Genomic DNA, 22,832 nt, shown 5'->3' with positions numbered 1-22,832 from the left:
TCTTCTTCTTAATTGCCTTGAAAGCCCCTTGCTAAGCTCACCATGAACTTTGGATTGGAGACCTCCAAGGAAGACTCTGCAGAGGAAGGCAATGGCAAACCATCTCTGCTTCTCGCTTGCCTTGAAAGCCCCTTGCTGGGGTCACCATAAATCTTAGATGGGAGAGCACCAAAAAAGACTCAGCAGAGGCAGGCAATGGCAAACCACCTCTGTTTAATCACTTGCCTTGAAAGCCCCTTGCTGGGGTCACCATAAATCTTAGATGGGAGAGCACCAAAAAAGACTCAGCAGAGGCAGGCAATGGCAAACCACCTCTGTTTAATCACTTGCCTTGAAAGCCCCTTGCTGGGGTCACCATCAGTCAGTTGCACTTACATATCTACTGTCAAAATTCAAGTGCCTTTGATGGTATTTGTTAGTTGTGTTATTTTTTTTCCTTAGGCTTGCTGAATATATATATATGGGGTCCCCCCAACCTTTGGGAGACTATGGGGACTATGGAAACTTTTGGAATCCAAACACAAGTTAGTGGGTTCAAGTATAATACAACTGCCATGAGAGGCAGAACTACATACCAAGGAAGGTCAAGAACAGAAGGTGAAGGAGCAGCAGTGGCGTAGTGGTTAAGAGCTGGTGCTGCATTCTAATCTGGAGGAACCGGGTTTGATTCCCCGCTCTGCCGCTTGAGCTGTGGAGGCTTATCTGGGGAATTCAGATTAGCCTGCGCACTCCAACACACGCCAGCTGGGTGACCTTGGGCTAGTCACAGTTCTTCTGAGCTCTTTCCGCCCCACCTACCCAACAGGGTGTTTGTTGTGGGGGGGGGGGAGGAAAAGGAGATTGTAAGCCCCTTTGAGTCTGCTTACAGGAGAGAAAGGGGGGTATAAATCCAAACTCTTCTTCTTCTTCTACAAGGGACAAGTAGAGTTAAGTTTTAAAAACACACTTGGAAGAGCAGGGAGGAAACAGAAAACCAACATAGTAGAGGTAGCTGCCACCAAAACACTGTAATTGTAATCTGCTAATCCGACGCCTTGTTGGGCAGAAGCCACCAGCTGCCACCACCAGTTTTCTAAAAACTCTTGACTGGCACCAGGGAAGCTGTCAGGGGGTACCATGGCAGACACGGGGACCATAATGAGAACCCCCAATATGTTTATATAAAGATGCCAGGGAGCTATCCTATTTGATCTGAGATTGCAAATGCCTTAACAGACCAGGTGATCGGGAGCAACAGCCGCAGAAGGCCATTGCTTTCACATCCTGCATGTGAGCTCCCAAAGGCACCTGGTGGGCCACTGCGAGTAGCAGAGAGCTGGACTAGATGGACTCTGGTCTGATCCAGCTGGCTTGTTCTTATGTTCTTATGTTCTTATATTCCTTTCTGAGCTTGGCATAGTTTGAGAACTCTTGCTCTCTCTGCACCCTGCTGTCTTAAGTTGCCAATTAAATGGAGGGTAAAACAAAGAAGGGGAAAGAGGAGTTGCGGATATTTCTTGAAGTGCTGGCGAAAAGGATTTCATTTGTTTGAGTTCACCAGAGGGTGCTAAGACTGGCTCAATACCTCAGCACAAATGACTTGTAAAACGGTCTCATCGTCTTGCCTGCATTACGGACTGTGAAATGAAGTCCGGGATTTTCCTAAGCTGCTCTTAAAATTGTTCCAATCTTCTTTGGGACGTATGTCAAATAGCATATTCAACCTCAGCCAAGAGCAGTAGGAGACTGAAGCCATTACATACCGTATTGCTATATCCTCTGATCCTTTCAGGTACTCATAGCTAAATAGATCCATTTCAAAAATAAAAAAGAGAGACTGAACGTTTTTCCTTGGCGAGTCTGTTTCTCAACATCAAGCAGTTATTATGCGGCTTGTCAAGCTAATGAAAAATTTTTGTTCTTTCGTCTTAAGTAGTGAAAATACCTATTAAAGTGTCTCATTGCAGGTGATACAATGAGGATACTTCATCAGAATAATGGGCCATTCCCCTCCTCCCCCCCTTTAATGAGGCAGGCTTTGAAAAATCACCTTAAGTCATATTACAAGGATGAAAGGAAGCAAATAGCGGGTTCGATGCTATCAGCACAGAGGACATTTTCACAGAGGGGGACTTCTCTTAAAATCCAGGTGATTATTTGAAATTGTCCCACAACCTTTTCTCTGGATGATCAGATATTCTAGGAAAGGATTTCATTTGTTGCCACAAATGAATATGCTGCCACAGGAGGTGGTGATGGCCACTAACCTGGATAGCTTTAAAAGGGGCTTGGACAGATTTATGGAGGAGAAGTTGATTTATGGCTACCAATCTTGATCCTCTTTGATCTGAGTTTGCAAATGCCTTAACAGACCAGGTGCTCGGGAGCAGCAGCAGCAGCAGCAGAAGGCCATTGCTTTCACATCCTGCAGGTGAGCTCCCAAAGTCACCTGGTGGGCCACTGCGAGTAGCAGAGAGCTGGACTAGATGGACTCTGGTCTGATCCAGCTGGCTTGTTCTTATGTTCTTATGTTCTTATGAAAGGAATACAAGGTACACAAATTGCGCCCTTCAAAGGAGATTTAAAAGGCTCCGGATTTAGAAACATAGTTGTCAGATAGTATTATCCACCAATCACAATATGTCTCAGGGTAAGAAATGGCAAAATGTGGCATGGCCAGTTTTGTCAGATCTCTGAAGCTAAACAGGACCGGTGTGTGGATGGGGTACCGCCCAAGAAAGCTCTACAGAGGAAGGGAATGGCAAACCACCTCTGCTTCTCACTTATCTTGAAAATCCTTTGCTGGGGTGGCCAGAAATTGGTTGCAACTTGACAGCGTGAATATGAAATGGCAGACTGCCTCCTTCAAGATGGCTTAGCATTCATGTGTGTGCACTGAATGGCTTAAACATAAGCAGCAAGGCCTCTCCCTTCTGAAACATAAATTCTCGAGCAACACAAACACACTGAAAGATTAACAAAGCATCCCCAAAAGTAGAGGGAAAAACCGGGGAGGGGACAATATGGGTAGTAATTTTCCTGGGGTAGACAGAAAACAGAGACAATCAGAATATATGCAACTACACCAGTGGTGGGATCCAAAAATTTTAGTAACAGGTTCCCATGGTGGTGGGATTCAAACAGTGGCTTAGCGCCAATGGGGCTGGGTGGGGCACGACAGGGGCGTGGCCTGGCATTCCGGGGGTGGGGCATTAGTAATTTCTCTGTTACTGTAAAAAATTCTTACTGTAAAAAAAAGTTCCTAATTTCCAGCTGGTATCTTTCTGTCCATAATTTAAACTCATTATAGCAAGTCCTATCGTCTACTGCCAACAGAAAGAACTACTTCTCCTCTAATTGACTGCCTGTCAAATACTTAATACTTTCAAATAATTTTGTTTCTAGAAATCAAAAGAAGGATACTTTCCTTAAACAAGGAACGTTACCATATTTCTAAAACATGTTTTTAAAACAGCCCAACAGGGAGAATTATCCCGTTTTCTACCTTCGCTAACCAGCCACATAGGAAACAGCAGGACTTCATGACTTTTGGACCTAATGGAATTTCTAATGGAAAAGCAGACCCAATTAGTAACCCCCTCTCGGCACACACAAATAATTAGTAACCCACTCTCAGGAACTGGTGAGAACTTGCTGGATCCCACCTCTGAACTACACCCCAGCTGATTTGAAGACTAGACCTACGAGTGTTGATGAAGAATATAGCTCCGTAACTGAATCTGAAAGCCCACTGTCTCTACTGACTCACAGTGCTGCAAAGTGCCATAAAGCAAGAGCTATAATGCAGCTAGTAATGGTGTTGAATCAGTCTTGGTGGACTGGATGGCCATCCTTCCCCATAGGAAGCAACTATAAGAAAGGAAGCCAATTGGAAGGCACTTTAAGAAATGGAAGAAGGGAGAAAAAGACACAGCTGAATACTGGACAGAGATTTGAAATGGAAAGAAATAATTTGGGAACAGCTTTATTTGTAATGGTTTGTAATAGCCTTCATTTGTCTCCAAACTCTCTCTCTCTGGCCCCTTCCGCACATGCAGAATAATGCAGTTTCAATCCACTTTCAAAGCACTTTGCAGCTGAATTTTACTGTGCGGAATAGCAAGATCCCCTTTCAAACAATTGTGAAAGTGGATTGAAAGAGCATTATTCTGCATGTGCGGAAGGGGCTCCCTGTCTTTCTCTCTTTTTCTGTATGAATCATAATACATATACTGTAAACTATTCATAATGCATTTCATTTCGACGCGACGCGACGCTGACGCACGCGACGCGACGCGACGCAAAGACGACGACGCGACGCATCGCGACGACGATAAGACGCGATCGCGACGCATCGACGTCGACGCATCGCGACGCGATTATCGCGACGCGACGCGACGCGATCGCGACACATTTATTAGCTGCCTTCCTTTCTTACGGAGCTCAAGGTGGCTTAAAGCATAGATAAAGCATATAAATAAAATACAGCAAAAACATAAAAAGGAAGATTTCAAATCACAATTCCGAGCTGTTAATAAACTTAACAAATTGCAACACATATTAACCGTGGAACCATCAATCAATTAAAGCAGCCGGTGTCAATTAGCTGCATCAGTTTTAGTTGACCGTTCAATCAATTGTATTTGCATGTCAATAGAAACCACAGTTCTGATGGGGAAAAAAGCTCTCTGTGCGCACTTGCGTGTACAATCCTCCCGTGGGACTATCAATCGATTCCGAGAGACGGCACAAGTACTTTTCAAACTGCCCATTTCTCACCTGTCAGAAAATGTATATATGCACAAGCCTTTCTGCTTTCTGCAGGGAGATACCAACAGCGTCATTTTAAGTTGAAAATGTGAATTTGGCTTTATGCGTTTCGTGTGCAAGGCAGACGAACAAGGCTAAGAAAATGATTGAAGATTGCTTTAATGGCTGCTGTAGGGCTGCAGATATTTATTTATTTATTTATTTATTTATTTATTTATTTATTTATTGATTGATTGATTGATTGATTGATTGATTGATTGATTGATTGATTGATTGAATTTGTAGACCGCCCCATCCCCGGGGGGCACTGGGCGGCGCACAACAATGTTCATTACAATCAGTAAAATTATTAAACCAATAAAATCTATTAAAATCTATTAAAAGCAGCGGTCAATACAAAGATATCAGGCACCCCCCAAACCCAATTTAATTATGAGGCCTCCCTAAGGAGAGGGAACGGCTGGACACCCCTCTAAGAGGGTAGCGTATGGTGGTAATCGAATATAGAGAGAGGTCCTAGGTCATGAAGGAGTTTATTTGTAATAACTGATACCATGGAATGAACTCAGAAACTAACAGGCAACCAGTAAAGGACATATAGCACAGGGGCCTGCAACCTGCGGCTCTCCAGATGTTCATGGACTACAAATCCCATCAGCCCCTGCCAGCATGGCCGATTGGGGCTGATGGGAATTGTAGTCCATGAATATCTGGAGAGCCGCAGGTTGCAGACCCCTGATATAGCAGAAGTGCTGTGTGTGTGTTGAGCATCCCTTGATGTCTGGGCTAGCCTGCTCTTGTCAAAGATTGGATTGGCTGTGATTAGGACTTGGATGGGAGCCCACAACAGAAGTCTTGAAGCTTTGTCTTTGGGTCTGCGAAATTGGAGGAAGTTCTGCATGGCCTGGCTCCGATTTGAAAGAGCCTAGAGCCAGACTGAGAAGGCTCTGTCCTTTGTTGAGGACAGCCAGACATTTCTCAGGCCAAGGGCCACCAGTAAGTTATTTGTAGAGCCCAGTGCCAAAGAGGATGTAGTGGGTGATTCCACACCATTTAGGATAATACCAAAACTGTGAACCTGATCCAGTACTCTACCTGGAGCCAGTGCATTCAAAGGAGCACCAATTGGATATGTGCTCACCATGGCGTCCCTGGAAGCTGCATTTTGGTCCAGCTGAAGTTTCCGGAGCCATCTCAGGGGCAGCCCTGTGTAAAGACAGTTACAGAAGTCTAATCTGGAGGTGATCCATTCCATGGATCACTGTGGCTAGATCAGGGCAAGACCCAGTGGCGTATTTGCTCAGGGAGATGGGGTAACCAATGTCCCCAGGTGCAACTAATCTGGTCACATGGGGGTGCAAAATTGGCCCCCCACATGACCAGATGTCTTTCTGTTACTGGGTGGGGAAGAGGGGCTCCCCTCGGCTCCTCTTCCTGGCCACCAGCAGCAGGACGTGAGGGAAATTGGCGCTCCATCTGCTGGGTTGGGAAGAGGGGCTGTAGCCCATCTCACGAGTAAGCAGGGCTTACTCGTGAACAAGAGGAGCTCCACGGGGGGGGGGGCGCCCAGAGGGTTTTTTCCTCTGGGCGCCATTTGGCCCCCAGCTCCTTTCCCCCTCCTTTCCCAACAACAGACACCTTGTGAGTTAGGTGGGGCTGAGAGAACCCGAAGAACTGTGACTAGCCCAAGGTCACCCAGCAGGAATGTAGGAGTGTGGAAACACATCTGTTTCACCAGTTAAGCTACTCAGGTGGAGGAATGGGGAATCAACCTGGTTCTCCAGATTAGAAACCTAGATCAGGGAGAGACCAATAGCATGGCAGCTATTATCAGGGTACTGGTGATCACCCAGCTCGAAACTCTGGACCAACTGGGCAACGGGACGCATTTAGATGTTAAATAACTTCAGGGAGAGGATTGCCCTCTGTGATAATGTCTTTGAAAACTCCCTGACTGACTGAACTGAACGTATTTTATGTGTACTATGAGGCAGCTTTTGTGTTGGAGCTTGGACATGCAAATAGATATAGAGAGAAGATTCAGCTCTCCAGCTAGTGATGTCACAACAACCCTTTAAGGTGAATTCAAAGCTTTTTTTAAAAAAAATGTTGGTCATCCTAGAGATGTGTGGCATTTAGGAGAGGGAGAAATCTGACAGTCAAAACTTCACAGATTTCCCAGATTTCCCAAACTTCTTGTCCCTCCCAGCTTTCTGACAGTTTTTTATTTATCCATCCATCCATCCATCCATCCATCCATCCATCCATCCATCCATCCATCCATCCATCCATCCATCCATCCATCCATCCATCCATCCATCCATTCATTCATTCATTCATTCATTCAACTTATAGGCCGCCTCGTCCCCGAAGGGCTCGAGGTGGCTCACAACACAGCTGTTCTTCAAGACAGCAAATCAACAACATAAAAACTTAAACCCATTAACCAATTAAAACTTGAGCAGCAGTTACATACCACAAATATAAATTAAACAACAAAAGTTGTTTAATAAAATTAGTTAAAACTAATTAAAACAATTAGTTAAAACTAATTTTAAAAGTTCCTTACCCCGCCCTGCTCATTCCCGTAAAACAGTCTAGGTAGGAGGATGAAGGCTGGCAAAGGGACCCATGGCTGCGCCGGCATCTGGCCCAGGAACATCAACAATGATAAAAAATGTCTTCGCTTTTATACTGCCTACTGAAGAGATTTGATCAGAGCCCTAAGGACAAATCTGAAGATCACTTTATTACAGTGAGAAATTATTTGAAGTCAAGAATGTATTAAGTGTTGTGCTGAAGTCAGGATTTCCGAGTTTTTATGCAGTTATCCAGCACAGACTGCAAGCCAGAAAAGGCATAAAGCTCCCAGCGTAATTTATGACACAAACCCTTAGAAGTAGATGCAAATCAGAATATACAGCTTCTAAATCGAGCCCCAAACATATCGCTAACAACAAGGTTTTCAAGTCTCTCCAGTGGCAAATTTGACATATGGACCTAACCAGAAAGATTGTCGCAGGAGGAAATAATAGTCACACAACTGTGTTGTTGTAACAGTTATGTACAATGTAAAACTCCCTAAATGAAGGTTGCCAAAGAAACAAAAATCAGATACTTCTAATGTATTAATATTTCTGCAGCATGCAAAGCAATTTTCATACTGAAACAACCATTGTCTCTTCGGCTCATTCCGCACATGCAGAATAATGCACTTTCAAACTGCTTTCAGTGCTCTTTGAAGCTGTGCGGAATGGCAAAATCCACTTGCAAACAGTTGTGAAAGTGGTTTGAAAACGCATTATTTTGCGTGTGCGGAAGGGGCCTTATCATCAGGGTATTTTCTGATGTGCAGTTGAGAGATAGGGCTTTTATGCATGGAGCACTTACCTCAGGGCTTTGTGCTTCGCAGTGGTTTTCCCGGTGGTTTTTAGTCTGAACAAAACCCTCTGCAAAGAGTCTGCAGCTGATCCTTGTTCTGACTGATTGTGGGGAACTGCTTTTGTGTGGGTGGGAAAAGCCAGAAGAAGCAAGAAAATCTGAAGGAAGCCAAAAACATGTGCGTTCTCCTTGCTTTCCTGTAGCTCTCCCCTAAAAAGTAACAGTCTAACTGGTCTTGGAAATGCACGGAGAGTCTGACCTGAGGTGCAATGAGTTTTGAAGAAGGGAAAATGTGTGCACTGTAGAAAATCCAACCTAAAGAGTATGGACGCTCTCTGTGGGGGAGACCACAAGTGAATAAACCGCCCATACTACAGTGACAGACAACTCACACTTTGGGCCAGGGTTAACTACCCAAAACAAGAATTCAGAACCTACTGTCAATCTTTGTCGAGAGGGAAGCAGGTTCGTACCCACCCATGTGGTCACTCGAAACTGCCTTCAGCATACATTCGGCACAGTCCCTGGGAGCATCTTATTATTCAATTAATTTGCTTAAACATTCTGTATTCTCTACACTGGCCAGTTTAAAAAGTTCCCAAGGTGATTCGCAATCATAAAATACAGCTTTAATATATTGACAAGTAAAGATCACCTACGTTTAATATGCAAGTTTGCTCCCGGTTGCAGGAGTTATGACAGCATAAGAATGGTCTGCAGCATTAGTTGGAAAAAGAACAGATGTATTGAACATGAAAAATGGTGGATCTGTTAAAGTTACTGTGATCGTACAGTTGAAGAAGGAAAGAAGGGTGCAAGAAAGCCCTGTGTGAAGCACTGGACAACCGTTTGGGGACTTTTGCAAACAAAGGTTTTCATCTGTTAGCAAAACTGACTGGAAATGCACACACACACACATATCTCAAACATTGAGCATGTATAGCAGAGGTGGGATCCAGCAGGTTCTCACAGGTTCCCGAAAGTAGATTACTAATTATGTGTGTGTGCCGAGAGGGGGTTACTAATTGGTGATTTTGCCACGTGATTTTTGCCTGAGTTACGCCCCTCCTCTCAGCAGTAGCGCACAGAACTTGAAGTCTAGCAGGAGGTGCACTGGCCTACGTGGCAGCCTGCGCCTGCATGCATTCGTTTCCCACCCAAGGACCGGAGCAGCGGCTGCGTCCGTGCCACAGCCCTGCCCAGGAATGCCCCACCCCCGGAACGCCCGGCCATTCCCCCATCGTGCCCCGCCCAGCCCCATTGGCGCTATGCCAGTTTGAATCCCACCACCATGGGAACCTGTTACTAAATTTTTTGGCTCCCACCACTGTATACAGGGCTTAGAAGTAATGCAAATAGGTAAATCTAACAAACACACAATAAACTGCCGAATATGAAATCTAAACTAAATCTGGCAAGAAAAACGTAGATGATAAAATTGCAAAACTTAGCCCTTTGGGGGTAGGGCGGTTTACCAAATCGAATAAACAAACAAACAAACAAACAAACAAACAAACAAATAAATAAAACTTTGAGCTTGAGGAAATGCTTGGGTGGATCCAACCCATTTATCACATTTCTAGCTTCCTCAAAGGAGCTCTAAGTGACATACACGAGGCAATTCTAATTGCTTTTGGGGGACAGTACAAAAACATCAAAGGAATTGCACAGTTAAAAGGAAATTCTGCTCCTAAAGTTCCTGTTCCTATGTTGGGAAATTCCCAGAAACTTTGGGGGGAAGCTTCAAATAGGCACCTTTCGCACAGGCAAAATACAGTGGGTTACAGTCAAGGTAAAGCAACCCACGATGCCGTTGGGGCGTTTGTATGCCTCCACGCAGGCAGCGAACAGAGATCACGGAGGGAATGCAGATTGCTGTTGCGCCTTTGTGTTTCCTCCCCATACCTCCCTTTGCTGCATAGCTATGGGGCCAGGCAGGCATGGACCTCCACAGCCATGTTGTCGCCCCTTTGCTCCTGCGTAGCTTCGAGCAAAGAGACAGAGACTGGGAAAAAAAGGAAGCGTGGCCAAGCAACATGCTTATCAGGGCAGCCATTTACTTGCTAGTGGCGGCAACCCTAATTAACACTATTAACACGCATTAGCACAAATAACCCATTTTGGGAGGGAAAACGCAGGGCAGACTGAACCGTGCAAAGTTTCCCCCCCAAAGTGGGTTTTATCCTGTTGTTACCCTGGATTTATTGGCCCATGTGGAAAAGGCCAGAGTGAAGGTTAGGGGAGCGGTGACCTCAGCAAGGTATAATGCCATAAAATCCACATTTCCTCCAGAGCAACCGATCTCTGTAGTCTGGTGATCAGATGCAGTTCAAGGGAATCTCCAGGTCTCATCTGGTGATTGGCAACCCATTTTGACACTCTTCCAATCACATTAAGCACTGATGAGTATTAGGCCCTTTCTGCACCGCAACGGTGCGGGGGTGCGTTGGCATAAACAATGCCGACACACTCCCCTGGGACCGTTCGCATGGATGGTCCCAGGAGGGTGGCAGGCGGCGGCACAGCCTTCACACAGGCTGCAACATTGCCGAATGCCTACCTTGTCTCCTGGCTTCCAGCTCGTCGCAGAAGCCAGGGGACATGCCCCCGCAGCCTGGAGTGACGGCTCTGGAGTTGCAGGCCAGAGGGGCGTGTCCCCTGGCCTCTGCGACAAGCTGGAAGCCAGGAGACAAGGTAGGCATTCGGGAAGGGGGGTGGGAATGGCGCCTTCCAGCCGCTGCGGTTCGCACAGCAGCGGTTGGAAGCCGCTGTTTCTGAAATACCTCGCTCAGGGAGCGAGGTTCGGAAACAACGGCTTTGCACCGCTCGGGGGTTGCGAGGCTGCCGCTGCTGTGATGCAGCGGCGGCAGCTGTGCGAACCCCTCCCCAGGGACGCTGCTTTTAGCGTCCCTGGGTTGCTGTATTCTGCCCCGAGCCTTAATGTCAAACTGTGGGGGGAGGAAGTGGTGGTAATATCAGAACCATAGCATGGTGTTAGGAGCAGTTAAGAGTGGTGGACTCTAATCTGGAGAACCAGATTTGGTTTGCCACTCCCACAAAAGAGCGGCTGACACGTGTCTGGTGAACTGGATTTGTTTCCCCGTTCTTCCACATGAACCCCACTGGATGACCATCAGAACGTTCTCAGTTTCACCTACCTCACAAGGTGCCTGTTGTGGGGAGAGGAAGGGAAAGTATTTGTAAGCCATTTTGAGACTCCTTACAGGAAGAAACAGCAGGATATAAAAACCAACTCATCTAAAAAAGCCCCTCCTGGAGTTAGAATGGCAGAATAGATCACATTTCTGTACTTTAGTCCTAGGTCAGCCATTGACCTATGAGGTGTAACTTATCTTTAATGTCTCCCTTTCATGTTCACACCCCCAAGGTTGTGTTCTGGAGTTTTATGACGGCAGTAGCAATTTCCCACAAATTATTTCAAGCCCGTATACATAGCGTTCGGCCGATTTCTCATTTTTTTTTTTAATGCGATGGTTGGGACACGTTGTAAATTAGATGATTCTGATTTGTGTGATTCACGCTGGATAATCTGGATTTTGCAGATTTGTCTTTCCCCGTGTCAACATGAATCACATCACAAGGTGAGTGTGTGTACATTTACAGTATCACCACATTAAATTCACTGATACGGCAAAAGACTCGGCGGAATGGATGGTTTTGTCCCTGATACATTCCGCTGGCCAACTACTTCGCCTCAAAGCTCTGTCTGATTTGCCCCCCCCCCCCATTGTACAGAATAATAAATAAATGTTAAATTTCTATTCCATGGACTTCTAAAGTATTAGGAGGGGGCCTTAATAAGGTAATTTTAAATGTGATTTTTTTCACGATAATGTATTTCCTTCGTTTGTACCCCACCTTTCTTCCCAAAGAGGACTCAGTGTGGTTTATACCTTTCTCCTCTCTTCCAATTGACCTGCACAACAATCATGTAACGTAGGTTAGGCCGACAGAATGTGATTGGCCCAAGGTCACCCAGCAAGGTTCCATAGTGTGAGTGGGGACCCACACCCAGGTTTCCCAGGTACTAATCCAGCACTCTTAACTACTACACCACACTGATGGATAGAACTGTTTATTTCTTTTTTTTCCAGCAGTAGAATGATAATTTCAAAAGGTATTATTTATTTATTATTTATTATTGAGTTTTTTATACCGCCCTACCCCCGAAGGGCTCTGGGCGGTGAACAACATAAATCGCATATACAATAACCCTTAAATACATTAAAACAGTTTAAAACGCAGCGATCAGTAAAACAATGTCCGCAATAATCCTCATTAAAAACCTCCCAAAAGGGGGAAGAAAACGGGTCCCATAGATCTTTTTTTTACCCAAAAGATAAAGAAGAAGAGGAGGAGGAGGGAGCAGGGGGCACCTGTCAGTGGCTGGACACTCCAAAAGCCCGGCGGAACAACTCCGTCTTACAGGCCCTGTGGAACTCACCAAGATCCCGAAGGGCCTGGACAGCTGGAGGAAGAGTGTTCCACCAGGCAGGGGCCAGGGCTGTGAAGGTCCTGGGCCGAGTGGAGGCCAGCCGCATCATTGAGGGGCTAGGGGCTACCAGCAGATTGGCCTCTGCTGAAAGCAGAGGCCTAGTAGGTACATATGGGGTATCACCTCACAATGGGCAATGGGCACAGCATTGGGAAACCCAGCGAGGCCGGAGTTTCAGGCGGCGTTGGAGGCGGCGGCGGTGCTCCTGGAAGCGGCAATGAGAACTTCAGTGGCTGCGAATAGCGGCGAGAGAGGGTTGAGGAGTACTGGACTCAGAAGGTAGAGGGGGTTTGACTGTCTTTTCAAGAGGAAACTGAACGGAATATAGTTTGGAGAAGTGGAAAAAGTGACTTCAGCTGGCATGATATAAATACGAAGTGTTGCCTCTCACTTTAAATCTTTCACCAAGGTAGAAGGTGAATTACATCAGAGGCCTAGTAGGGACATATGGGGTATCACCTCACAATGGGCAATGGGCAAATTGCCTTCATGTCAAGACCTAGGTTTGAATCCCCACTTTGCCACAGAAGTGACCATGACCCAGTCACATACACCCATCTCAGACCGAGCCCCGCCCCCCGCCTCTCTGCAGGCTGTTTCCTGCCATCTCCAGGGCCTGGGGAGGGCAAAAGCTGGCCTGCACAGAGGCTGGGGGCAGGGCTTGGTGGCAGCAGGCAGCCCAGGTGGGCAGGTCCAGGCCACCAAGCCCCACCCCCCACCTCTCTGCAGGAGGGGCGGGCCTCAGTGGCATGTGGCTGGGGTGCATGCTGTTTCACATGACCAAAAGGCATTCTCCCAGGGACATGGGTGACCCCATGTCCCTATAGGCCATATGCCTCTGGTCTCTGGCTTGCAGCAGCAGCAGCTCCTACTCCCCAGAAGGTAGCTCACACCTAGCTTGTGGGGAGCCATCTTGGGGGTGTTGTGGCCCCACAGGCAACTAGCTCACTGGGACCTTCTCCAGTGGCCTTAAGGGCCAATCTACCCCTGATGGTCACACGAAGAAGCAATATACAAGGGAAAGGAGTTGCATCTTTGTTCTGCAACGTTTCTTGATCAATGCACAGAAAAGGGTGTCATCTTATTTGTGTTTTCTGGGCATCCCAAGGCTCACTACAGAAGGAATTAACAGGCCAGCAGCATCTGAGCATGCCAAAGATATAAACAAAAGGCAGCATTTGAGTTGCAAGCATGCAAAATCTCTTGACTACAGACCATGTCCACCTCTACCTTCACACGCCCTACTTCAAACTATCTTAGAACAGAAGGAGCAATCGTGTTTCAAAATGTTCTAATTACTTAAGAAATTAATTATCGTCACAGCAACGCTGAGGGACTTTTGGTATTTACAGTAAGGAGCACTGGGGACAGAACAAGGACATAGCCTAATTGCGAAGTTGAAACTGTGGAGATGTCGGGGGCGACCACTCGAGGCACATCTGTTAGTTTTACAGATATGGATTAATTATATTCCCATGCCTTGTGAGTCTGTCAAAAACACTGGCTTTAAGCTAGAGATGTGTGCAGCTTTCCTTTTCTGTTCCTCACACTGTGACTGAATTTTGCTCTGTGTTGTGTTCGTGGCGTAGCAGTGGCATAGGAGGTTAAGAGCTCGTGTATCTAATCTGGAAGAACCGGGTTTGATTCTCCGCTCTGCCGCCTGAGCTGTGGAGGCTTATCTGGGGAATTCAGAGTAGCCTGTACACTCCCACACATGCCAGCTGGGTGACCTTGGGGTAGTCACAGCTTCTCGGAGCTCTGTCAGCCCCACCTACCTCACAGGGTGTTTGTTGTGAGGGGGGAAGGGCAAGGAGATTGTAAGCCCCTTTGAGTCTCCTGCAGGAGAGAAAGGGGGGATATAAATCCAAACTCCTCCTCCTCCTCCTCCTCTTCTTCTTCTTTCACAGAATTATAGAATTGGAAGGGGCCATCAGGGCCATCTAGTCCAACCCCCTGCTCAATGCAGGGTCAGCCTAAAACATCCCAGGCCAGGATTTGTCCAGCTGCTGCTTCAAGACTGCCAGTGAGGGGGAATCCTAGAAAGTCATTTCCACTGTTGAACAATTCTTACTGCAATTTTTCCCCTCGTGTCCAGCTGATACTTTTCCCACCCATAATGTAAACCCATTACTGTGAGTCCTATCCTTTGTTGTCAACATGAAGAGCCCCCTGCCCCTCTCTAAGGGACACCCTTTCAAATACTTGAAGAGAGCAATTATGTCCCCCCTCAATCTCTTCTTCTACAGATGGAACATTCCCAAGCCTACCAGCCTTTCCTTGCCCCTGGTGGCGGGGGAGTGCTGATGTGAGGTTGGACGCTGTGGCCAGTTGTTGCAGGGCACCTCAGCAGATGGGTGCCAGTGAATTTGCCCCTTTGCTGGGGAGGGCATTTCTGCTGGCGAAAGCCCACACTGCCTCTAGTGGGGGATTTGCTCCCCTCTGTATTAGGATGCTTGCCTCTCTGCGACCAACCATCAGAGAGGTTCTTAGCAACCTGCAGATGCTCTTCCTTAGAGTTATGTCCTTGCCTCCTTTTTCTCCTTTAGCTCATCATGGAGTTCTCTGTTCATCCACATTGGCTGCCAAATCGATGCAGCGGTGCTCTGTTTCCGCCGAGCCCATTCAAACCTCACTCGGGGAGCTAGGTTTTTAGCAAATGCCGGCTTCCATTTGGTGCCATGCGAATGGCACGGGGTGGAAGCCGGCGTTTCTCCTCCAGCCCTCCCAAATGCTGCTTACCTCCAGTCTCCTTCTGTCACGTTGTGGAGGCCAGGAGACATGCCTCTTGGCCTCTGACTCCAGGGTCATCACTCTGGCTGGGGGGGCATGTCCCCTGGCCTCCACAACATGATGGAAGGAGACAGGAAATAAGCAGTGTTTGGGAGCGGCGCAGCCTGTGCGAAGGCAGGCGGAGTGCTCAGCAGGACTGTCTGTGCGAATGGTCCCACGGGGGTGCAGTGGTATAAACAATGTCGCTGTACTCCCCCCCCCCCCAGCTGGCCATACAGAAAGGGCCTTCGACAAGCGAAGTCTATCATGTGCTAGTAGGCTGTCATACAGAAAAATGGGCTAAATATAGCTAAATAAATAGATAAATAAATAAATAGGACAAAAGGTTTTATATCGAAGGTATTTCTGCCAGTAAGATCTGTGGGCCAGGGAAAGAAACTGCATGTTAGACAGTATATATCTCAAATTTGCATCATCAGAATAAGAAAATTCCCAATGTTATTTTTAACTATAAAAACTGTTTAAAAAGAGTTGGCGGGGGGAGGATTCTAGATTTTGAACAATTTGAAATGTTCAAATTTGCTTCCTTGAAACGTCCATCATCCATCGCCCAAATTCCAGCATGATACTGGAATGCTGAAAACCAAATTAAATAGTGGACAGTGAAGCAGAGTCTTTTCTTTATTTTTTTAGGTACGTCAAGTGAACTTTATGTATGTGTGTCTGGCCCTTTCCGCACGGGCAGTTTATGGCACCGTGGGGACGGCAAAAACGCCATCCCCAGGGAGCCATTCACACAGGGGGCGCAGCTGCTGCGAAGCCGGCATTTCCCAACCTCGCTCGGCCAGCGAGGTTTTTGGGAAGCGTCGGCTTGGAGCTGCTGCCGTGCGAACGGCAGCGGCTTCCAGGCACCCTCCCCCTCCCACCCTGCACTTACCTTGTCTCCGGCCGTCCGGCGCGTCGCCGAGGCCTGGGGACATGCCCCCCTGCCCTGCGATGCTGGAGTAGTCGCGCAGGGCTGGGGGCGTGTCTCCAGGTCTCGGCGACGTGCCAGATGGCCAGAGACACGCCGGGTCGGCCGGGCAAAGGCACTCCACGGCGCCGTCGTCCCGGCTGGTTCTGGGACCATTCGTGCGAACGGTCCCAGGGGGGTTGGGTCGGCGTGGGATGCGCCAACCCAACCCCCAACGACACCGCGGTATGGAAACGGCCTATGTGTGTTAAATGCCGTCAAGCAGCTTCTGACTCAGGGCGATCCTGTCCTCCAAAATGTCCTAAACTTAATAGCCTTGCTCGAACGGAAGTGAAGTTTATCCCATAAGCAAATGTGCATTGTGATTTATGGCTGTCACAGAAAAATGTTGCCTCTGGATTTGAAGTACATTCTGCATAGGGCAAAACTCTACCAGAGCCCTAGCGAAGGACAGCTTATCAGCAAAGCCACTTTCACAGATCAATGGCCATTTTATTAGTTATATAATGCAGTCAACTTTCCTTTGGAGAAGAATTCTGCCTCATATATCCTTTAATTGAACCATCAGCTCCACATTGTAGGCCCAGCGTATGAGTCAGGCAACGAAGCTGCATCTCTTGAGGGAAGAGCACATCCACAAGAAGCAGGAGAGTCCAAAATAACCAAGGATGATGCATCATTTAGGCTCCAAGACATGCTAGCCTTGATCAAGGAGCAGGGCGTGGCTTACCCTGTTGATTTGCACCCTGTTCGCACCTCTTCTGAACCAGTTTCATCACCTATCCATAAGGTCTCTAAAATCCATACATTTTGCCCCAAACCCTTACCCTTTCGCTGTAAGCAGCAGTGGCATAGGAGGTTAAGAGCTCGTGTATCTAATCTGGAGGAACCGGGTTCGATTCCCAGCTCTGCCGCCTGAGCTGTGGAGGCTTCTCTGGGGAATTCAGATTAGCCTGTGCACTCCCACACACGCCAGCTGAGTGACCTTGGGCTAGTCACAGCTTCTTGGACCTCTCTCAGCCCCACCTACCTCACAGGGTGTTTGTTGTGAGGGGGGAAGGGCAAGGAGATTGTAAGCCCCTTTGAGTCTCCTGCAGGAGAGAAAGGGGGGATATAAATCCAAACTCCTCCTCCTCCTCCTCCCTCCCTCCCTCCTCCTCCTCCTTCTTCCTTCTTCCTTCCTCCTTCCTTCTTCTTCTTCTTCTTCTTCTTCTTCTTCTTCTTCTTCTTCTTCTTCTTCTTCTTCTTCTTCTTCTTCTTCTTCTTCTTCTTCTTCTTCTTCTTCTTCTTCTTCTTCTGTTATGCTTGGTGGACACATATTTTGCTTCTGAGCCCAAAGACAGGCCTCTTAAGCCCATTAAAGACACCAATTACATTCCAATAAAAGATTATCACAAAATTGAAACACACAACCCAAAGCTTTAGAGGGGAGGGCAACTGAAGTTCACCTATTGATTTCGGATAACCGGCCAAATTTTTGCCCTCAGGCAGGTAGTAGCCTGTTTTATTATTAAAGGGATACTATACAATTGGCCAGCTGTGTCCAGGAACAGGATGAAAGGGGGAGAAGACATACGACTGCCTTGCTTGAGGCAACAGCAGCTTCCTGGCTCCAAACAGCTGGATCTCTGTTTCAAATGCAGATGTGGACAAGCCTAAGAGCAGAAGGGGGTCAACTCACAAAGTAGAAGCCAGCCTTCAGATATGAATCCGTTCCAAAAAAAAAAAGTATGCTAACCAACAGGACATGTAAATAAGGTTTTCTGTACTAACATCCTAAAGCTGTTAGCCTGATCTTTCTAGAAGAAGAAGAAGAAGAAGAAGAAGAAGAAGAAGAAGAAGAAGAAGAAGAAGAAGAAGAAGAAGAAGAAGAAGAAGAAGAAGAAGAAGAAGAAGAAGAAGAAGAAGAAGAAGGAGAAGGAGAAGGAGAAGAAGAAGGAGAAGGAGAAGAAGAAGAAGAGGAGGAGGAGGAGGAGGAGTTTGGATTTATATCCCCCCTTTCTCTCCTGCAGGAGACTCAAAGGGGCTTACAATCTCCTTGCCCCCCCCCCCACAACAAACACCCTGTGAGGTGGGTGGGGCGGCTACAGAGGAGAACTCCCTGAAAAAAGCTGTGACTAGCCCAAGGTCACCCAGCTGGCATGTGTGGGAGTGTATAGGCTAATCTGAATTCCTCAGATAAGCCTCAACATCTCAAGCGGCAGAGCTGGGAATCAAACCTGGTTCCTCCAGATCAGAGTGCACCTGCTCTTAGCCACTGCTCTTAGCCACTACGCCACTGCTGCTCCTCTAATGGATAAAGGAGAGCTGGGCCTCTCTGCACCCATTTCCCCGTATTTCTTTTGTTTGCAAAGGGTTACCTTTAACAATATTAACCCCAGAGTCCTTGGCAACACTCATCCAAAATAACTGTCCTTTCTTCACTGTCCCTGGATTCCATTGTAGCTTCACGAAATGGCAGAATGTCCCCTTCTATTTTAATATCCTTTTCTAATCTCTTCTCAGAGGGGACTTCAGTTTTAAATTTAGAATAATAACTACTTCAAGGTTAGGGGGAAGTGGTATATTCATCCAGGTGAAACGTCTAAAATAATAAAGCAGAATTCATAATGCAGTCTTCCTTTTCCCAGGATGGTCCCATTAATCATAACACTAAACCCAAAAGGCTAACATTTTCTAAAGAGGCTTCAGCAGCATTTTCATACACTATATCTGTTTGTGTAAATTTCATATGTCAGATCAGACAGATCCCTTTAATCCAGGAACCTATTTCCAAGGTGCCCCCCCCCCCCCAAAAAAAAAGAAATGCTGTTTGGAAGCCCTAGTGACAAGGCATGAACATAAGAACATAAGAACTAGCCTGCTGGATCAGACCAGAGTCCTTCTAGTCCAGCACTCTGCTACTCGCAGTGGCCACCAGGTGCCTTTGGGAGCTCACGTGCAGTATGTGAAAGCAATGGCCTTCTGCCGCTGCTGCTCCCGAGCACCTGGTCTGCTAAGGCATTTGCAATCTGAGATCAAGGAGGATCAAGATTGGTAGCCATAGATCGACTTCTCCTCCATAAATCTGTCCAAGCCCTTTTTAAAGCTATCCAGGTTAGTGGCCATCACCACCTCCTGTGGCAGCATATTCCAAACACCAATCACACGTTGCGTGAAGAAGTGTTTCCTTTTATTAGTCCTAGTTCTTCCCCCCAGCATTTTCAATGAATGCCCCCTGGTTCTAGAATTGTGAGAAAGAGAGAAATTTTTCTCTCTGTCAACATTTTCTACCCCATGCATCATTTTATATGAAAGCAAGATACCTTCTGTGCCATTACCTACAACTGCTGCTCACAGGTGTACTGCTTCCGAACGCAGGGTTCATCTAATCATAGTGGTCGAAAGCTAAAAAAAATATCCTATAGCTCTTTCATAGTTGCCCAGCGTACGTGGGGAATTGCCCAGTGTGTATGGAGGACACTTGGATTTTTAAGAAGCATCACACCATACCCATCTGCTATCAATTTAGGGGATGGAGCAAATAATGGATGTCTGTCAATGAATAATTCAGACAGGATTCTCTAATGATAGATTAAAATAGTGTCACTTTAAAGAATCCCCACATTTGCAATATTTGCGATTGATTGATTGATTGATTGATTGATTGATTGATTGATAATCTGCTCTTCTCAACAAGTTGGGCTGAGAGTGGCTTAAATCATAAAAACCATAATTAAAACATACAATTTAAAATAGAATATACAGTAGTATACAGGATATATATACAAAATGTACAATACTGCCATGAAATGCCTGTTTGGGGCAGAGGTGGGATCCAGCAAGTTCTCACAGGTTCCCGAGAGTAGGTTACTAATTATTTGTGTTTGCCGAGAGGGGGTTACTAATGGGTGATTTTGCCATGTGATTTTTTCCTTAGTTATGCCCCTCCTCTCAGCAGTAGCGCACAGAACTTGAAGCAGTCTAGCAGGAGGTGCACCAGCGTGCGTGGCAGCCTGCGCCTGTGTGCATTCGTTTCCTACCCAAGGACCGGCACAGCGGCTGTGTCCTTGCCACAGCCCCGCTCAGGAATGCCCCGCCCCGGAATGCCCGGCCACACCCCCGTCATGCCCCACACAGCCCCATTGGTGCTACGCCACAGTTTGAATCCCACCACCATGGGAACCTGTTACTAAAATTTTTGGATCCCACCACTGGTTTGGGGCCTGTCAAAGGGGAAGAGAGGGGACATGGGATAACTGAAAATCTGATTACAAACATCAATAACTAATGGGAAGAGAAGGAAAGAAGGGGAGGGGAGGGGTCAGCTTGATGTCAATCATCACTGTCCTTTACCATAGGCCTGGTGAAACATCTCAGTCTTACAGACCTTGTAGAACTGCAATAAGTTTTGCAGGCCCCAGGTCTCATTCAAAAGAGAATTCCACCAGGCCGATACAAGAGCTGAGAAGACCCTTGTCAAGGACAGCCTCTCTAAATGTATCTGTGTTTGGGAAGATTCTTCAGAACATCAGTAGAACCATGGAAACTTTTTTGTCACATTCCCTAAATTGTGATATAGAAACATATGACTGCGGCATTGTGGGAAAACCCATAATCTACCACCACTATGAACACCATGGAAGCAATCTGGGTTTTTTTTTTAAGAAGATAGAAAAAGTCAAGGAAGACTTAACTGTTCCTTCTCTAGTCTGGCAGGTCTATCCCTCAAAGTTTGAGAAGGTCATCAGACCCTGAAATACAGAGCAATCAAATCCTACATGTTATGGAATTCTGGCTGGCTGGCTGGCTGGCTGGCTGGCTGGCTGGCTGGCTGGCTGGCTGGCTGGCTGGCTGGCTGGCTGGCTGGCTGGCTGGCTGGCTGGCTGGCTGGATGGATGGATGGATGGATGGATGGATGGGTGGGTGGGTGGGTGGATGGGTGGATGGGTGGATGGATGGATGGATGGGTGGATGGATGGATGGATGGGTGGATGGATGGATGGATGGATGGATGGATGGATGGATGGATGGATGGATGGATGGATGGATGGATGGATGGATGGGTGGGTGGGTGGATGGATGGGTGGGTGGATGGGTGGGTAGGTGGTTGGGTGGTTGGGTGGTTGGGTGGTTGGGTGGTGGGTGGGTTGGGTTGGGTTGGGTGGGTTGATGAGTTGGTTTGTTTGTTTTTAGGCCGCCATTCCCAAAAGGGCTCAGGGCAATGTACCAGCAAACCCACCATAAAATACATTTAAATTTAAATACATTTAAAATCCAATGTATTTATATTTAAATTAATGTATTTACATTTATATTTATTTAATGTCTTTAAATTTAAATTAAATAAAAGCATAAACAACAATACTACAGCAAAATTAAAAACCAAGATGGCGGCTTATTATACTCCAACCACTTGGTTCCTTCCAGTGTGTTCTTCATCCCTCTCTGTCATTCCCTTCTCCAGCCTCACCTATTTCAAGAAAAACAGCAGAGAAGTAACACAAAAGAAACACAACCCAAGCTATTCTGGCAGTGTACTGCCGATGCCACTGGTCCTGGCTGCTCAGAAAGTCACAAAAAATAAAGACAATTCTCCAAATGATGACCAATCACAAGTTGGCTTGAGAATCTTTGTGACAGACATTAATGAGCCTTGAGGGAGAGGGAGGTTGTTCCTATTTTCAGTCCATCTTAATTTACAAGGAGACGCTAGCAAATGTCATTATAGTCAGTCTTATTCAAAACAGCTTTCTTTAAAAACACACAACCAACAACCCTGTGATTACTATGTGAGTTCCTTTCCTTCAAAACTTTGATACCCTGAGGAATTTTGCAGAGAATTGCTGTTTGTGTCCTCTCATTCACCTTCAGTCCATTTTGGGTCCAATTTTTTAAATTTCTGTCCATTATTTTCATTGCTTGAAAAAAATAACCTTCCATCTCATCTATTTTCTATTGCAGTAATTGGTCCTTCTGTAGTACATTCTTCCTGTTGCCTCCTGGGACACTCTTCTGCCCGGCTCTCTCCCCCATGCAGTGGCGTTATTGCTCTTTCTTGGTTCGTCTCGCTCTCGACTACCACTCCACACCAATTTCCTCCATTTGTCCTTTTCTTCCTCACATCTGGACACTCCATCTCTTTGGCCCCATGCCACACAACTAATTGGTTCTGACAACAACCCCGAGGAGGCTCTTAGCTACCTTTACCATTCAACAGGTGAGCAAACCGATGGAACAAAGATTATGCATTTGAACAAGGCCACTGAGGAATTCACGGCCAGTGAGCGAATTTAGTACTGTGCTTAATATTATGCAGTTCCTCTAAGTGTTCATTTATCTTGCTGGTGCTGAGAGAGGGATTGCAGGTAAAAGCTCCGCAGTGCCCTGATTCTACAACCCCCTCCCCCCAACATGCCTGGAGGTACAGTAAAAGAAGGGGCACTTTGGGGTAAGTTTGGACCATGGGCACCCCCTATTTATTCTATGTCTTTGCTTTTCTGT

The sequence above is a fragment of the Sphaerodactylus townsendi genome, linkage group LG13 (assembly GCF_021028975.2).
Source record: "Sphaerodactylus townsendi isolate TG3544 linkage group LG13, MPM_Stown_v2.3, whole genome shotgun sequence".
Taxonomy (NCBI): Eukaryota; Metazoa; Chordata; class Lepidosauria; order Squamata; family Sphaerodactylidae; genus Sphaerodactylus; species Sphaerodactylus townsendi.
Note: the sequence above shows the minus strand (reverse complement) of the source record.